The following is a 4,809-nucleotide window of genomic DNA, read 5'->3' as shown; positions in this document are numbered from 1 at the left end:
AGGTGCCTTTTGATGTTTTTCGGCTTGCAGTCTGGACACCTGTGGGGTTGAACCCGGTGACTGGCTGTCCTATGTGAGCACGGTGCGCAGGGGGAATTGGGTCATTACGCAGCAAGAAATAAAGCTTGAGGTAATGCTTAAGGCAGTGGAAATTAGTTTTAATTGCTCCGTGCATGGAAAAGTGATTTGTGGTGTAGTGTAAGTGCAGATTTAACATCTCATTTCATTTCATCTTTTGTTAAATTAAAAGCAAACAAACATCCAAATTAATTTGATAATTTGTTCGTGTGACTTTGCCCCTGCAAACTTACATTAATAACACCACACACAGATGCTTTTTTTTCAGTTAGCTGTCATAAGTGATATATGCTGTATGGTTTCTATTTGTATTGGATTGTCCTTTGTCAGTCAAGCATTGTGGACGTCTGTAGCTGATCCACTCTCTTGGCTTCTACGAGTGAGCGTTAGTGATGCGGGGTGTGTCATTCCGGCCTGTGCTGATTGCAAAACAAGAATCAGGGGAGCGTGAAGCTGCAGACAGGCTGCATACACACCCATTTCATTGTTGATGACCACACCGGAACAACTTAGAGTAGCAGAAAAGGCTCGCGGCAAAGAAAGTCAATCAAGGACTGCAGACTTGTAGAGGCCCATTGATCATATTGTGTCTATGTTTTGATGGATATGAGAACCTTGTGTACTCCAGATGCCACGTTAGCACACTTTCTCCTCTTGTTTGTCTTCATTTATTTTGTGATGTCTGGATGATAGCGTGTGACCTTTCGGAGTAAGACTTTCTGGGTAAAAGCGAGCTATAAATAAGACAGCTGTCACGCAGGCAGCTCCACGCACTCGCCCTGAGCATTTGTGTGTCTGGAGCACTTTTGCAAAAAGGCAAACATTTAAATGTCTATAATTCTTTATTTGCCTGTGTTTAGCATCTTCCTGCCTCCCACCTTTTACAAAGAGAGTGGTTTGAGTAATCTTCTTTGCGGGGTAGGCTGGGCTTATTTGCCAGTTGACATTTGGTGAAAGGGTGTTAGATGAAAAAAAGCACCTCACACCATGAGGTAGTACCCTCACACCAAAACCCATTCAGACATGTTGCGTTTGTGTGTAAAGAGGAGCTCGTTTTACCGCTCTCTTCTCAGTGCTGTGGCAAGTGTGCTGATCTGTGCCCAGAGACTCTTCTTTAGAAAGTATTTTTGTGCAAATAAACAAAGATAGTTTGAATAAATTTGCCTGCTTACTCCTTTTCATTGTTTTGACAGCATAATGGATGTAATTGCATGTTGATAACCGGTTTTTGGGACTTGTTATCTTAGCATTATCATTAGAGTAGTCCCGGTTAATTACATTACTCACCGTATAATTACTTTAGTGGGACAACAAGATGAGGGCAATTGTGCAATAGTAGCACAGGTCAGGTTCATCCATTCAGCAGTTAAAATGTGTATCTTTATTGAAAGAGAAATACTTTTAAGTGATTTTTTTCACGGATCTAATGGGTCATTACATTTTTGGAATCGCTCATTTTCTGCTTAAAATGTTTCAAACCATTAGTGATGCTCTAAATTAACATTATCTTTATGTTTTATTCATTTGTGAGGGTGTTATTCTGAAGGAAAGTGTGCTCATTCATCCTCCAGTACAGACACATTTACATATAATGACAGCAAATCAAGTCAAATCAGGATTTCAGCTACTCTTGAGCTATTACTGTACAGCCTGAGGCCAAAAAAGTTAATAATGCTTTAAAGATTCAGCAATGCTCAATAATAGCTCTGCACTTTTGAGAATAAAGTCCAATTTTAAAGATTAGCTCACTGCAGGACTGATGCGTCTTTATTTCGAGAGTACCCTTTAGTTTATCTGTACAAGAGAGAATATTTTTGTCTCCAGTCAGTTCAAGCAGTGAACACTTTTCGTACCACTCTGAACGATAAAGCAGAAAGAGGGCAAGTCCAGTAAGGCTGAACAACGTGATAGGAAAGACAGGCCCTGGACAGAGATGAAGTAATGGGTCAGAATCTAAGCCCCTCATTAGGCAGGGGACTCGTTCAGGGATGAAGGAAACTGCAGGGGGTTGCAATGTTAGATTTACTATAAAGAAATGGCAGAGTGCTAGGAATGTGTAGTGAAGTGCAAGTCAGCTGACGTTTCTTTGAACTGACTCTTTCTTTCTCTTCAGTTACCACACATCTCTTTGTGTATTATATGTAGGAAACAGGGATATTGCTTTTTAAACGTATATTAAGATTCACATTTGCAGCTCTGGACTGGAAAGTTTACAGTGAGCCACCTTTTAGTTCCCCAGTAACACAAACAGAACTGTTTAAAGCACCATTTGATCACACTGGTCTTGTAAACAGCTTCGGCCAGTCTCAGTAAAAGTGATAGTAAGAGATTTTGTTGATTGAAGTAATCACTGTCATGTTTTTGCCTAAGTACAGTGATTCTAGGTACAATGATTCTTCTTTAGGCTATGTTATTAAAGGGTATTATGGAGGTATTTCAAGTGTATGACGCAAAGGTCCAGTGTGTCTGCCTGATGAATGTGCTGTCTGGGCTTGTCTTCATGGAATGAAAGTAAAAGAGCGACTGGCCTCGTGAAACAGACAATAATAGAACAGAAGAATTTGAAATGAAAACAAAAAGTAACTGCTGATTAAAAACAATTTTTTTATGGCTTCAAATTGTAAGTAGTTAACTATATAGGAATTATTTGAACCACCATTCAAATACAGATGCAGACGAACTTTAGCAACAAGCTAATGCAAAATGTAGTCAAAGTACTGGTCTAATCAAATATACTCCATGACAATGAAAATATTAAATGCCCTTTTCAAATGTATACAACTTAAATTAAATTATACTTATATTATAACTGATTATTGAATTAAACATGAATGTATGTTGTTCTCATAAAAGAAAACACAGAAAATAAATGCCTTAATATTGTTTTATTTTATTTTAAAATTTGAATTAACATTTGCTTGGTTGCTCATGTAAACTGTGGTATGTTTTTGAAAATGAAACTGTACAAAAACCATAAACATTAAATGTAAAACAGCTTTTTCACATTCATTTTAACACACACACATGCGCACACACACACACACACACACACACGCGCGCACACACACACACACATTCTTACTCGAATAACACACATATTTGTGGATAAATATAACTGTTGTGGAATTACATTTTCATATGTAAGCTTACATTTTCATTTAAATATAGGACCCTGCAGGAGCCTGAATATTAGTAGTTTTACCAAATAATTCAGAAATAAATGTAATGAAAACTACTGATGAAGCTGTATAAACCTCAGGGGATCACAGAACTATTGCATTTCCTTCATCCTCAGGGTGAAATGACTGAATCAATAATCAATTAAGTGCTTATTGAGATATCTCACTCAAAACCAAAGGTCAGGTCAAACTGAGTCAAGTTAAGGCAAGCCCATTTTCTGTGTCAGGTCTCCACAAATCCAAGTACAAAACACAAAAACACACATAAACAGCACATTATTTTGGAAAGCAAAGCTAGCTAGCAAGCTCAAATGATAAAAGGAGTCGAATAAAAATGAAATATAAATATAAATATTAGGAACAAGAGCTAAAATAAAACAAAAAAGAGGTAAGAAAACAATTACAGTGGACTCGACAAAACCATAACGCGTCTCAGAATAACAGAAAGTGAAAATGTGTAGGTCTTTAGAACTGATTTAGATAGGTCCTTATATGGATGGCAGATATTTCCAGACCAGAGGAAAAACAGAGAAAACCTGCTTGGTGTCAGTGTTTAGGCAGCAGGGGGGCATTGACAGAAATGACTGAGTTGCATGAATATTTGTGAAAAACAATATTACAATGCAATAGTTGGTGAGACTGAACAGACATCAGACAGATGACACGGCTGCAGCACCAGCTTGGCTAAAACTGATCCAGATTATTATATCTCCAGCTCCAGAGTCTGCTTTTTTCTGCAGTGGAGTGAAGTACTGATTTAAATTGCTAAAACAAAACATGCAAACAAATTCAAAAAATTAACATAAATGTTACATGAAGTTATACCGCAGTAATAAAAGCAATGGAAATGCAGTGTGCTTTCACAGTAAACAATATTCTAACAAAAGTATTTAATCAGTAATGTTTGATCTGAGGATTAAGAGAGAAAATGATTGCTTTCAACATTAGAGGGATCCAGTGTTCTCCAGTAAAAGCAGCTCCACCATACTGACTCCAGCATGTGTCAGGAAACAGCCTCTACAGTAAAGAGCCTTTTGTCAGCAGGGTAGCAGCTTGCTCTGTCATTATGCAACAGCAGCACACATCACTTCTTAACTGAGCTGTTTACATTAGGTGATTGATGACAGTTATTCCCCTGCCACCTCTCCAGCAGGCTCAAAGGTGCATTTAAGGTTTACAGTACTCCATTACTGGTGCATATGCATGCCTTGTTAAGAGGGAACAATGTCTGAGGAAATTGATCTCACACATGGATATGCTGCTTGGACTTCCAGCCCAGATTGTTACTGATGTCAGGCTAAAGTGAGGCCAGATTACTGTCCTCTGACCCTTACTTAGAATCTTCTATAAATACAACCTGGTTTCCTGGTTGACAAATCCACTTATGGGACAGAGATGTCCTGTCTTCTTTGTAAGAATGTGCCATATGTTGATGTCCTGCCTGCTGATGCGATGAAAGGAGCGATGAAGCGGAAGAATAAGAGCAGAGACGTTGTTTGCCATTAGCATTCTCCCCAGTTTGATGGAAAAGTGATGTACAGGCTCAGTTCTT

The sequence above is a fragment of the Rhamphochromis longiceps genome, linkage group LG13 (genome assembly GCF_057381845.1).
Source record: "Rhamphochromis longiceps isolate RC_006_pf linkage group LG13, R_longiceps_female_GT1.1, whole genome shotgun sequence".
Taxonomy (NCBI): Eukaryota; Metazoa; Chordata; class Actinopteri; order Cichliformes; family Cichlidae; genus Rhamphochromis; species Rhamphochromis longiceps.
The sequence above is the reverse complement of the archived record's forward strand: the minus strand, read 5'-3'. Positions refer to the sequence as shown.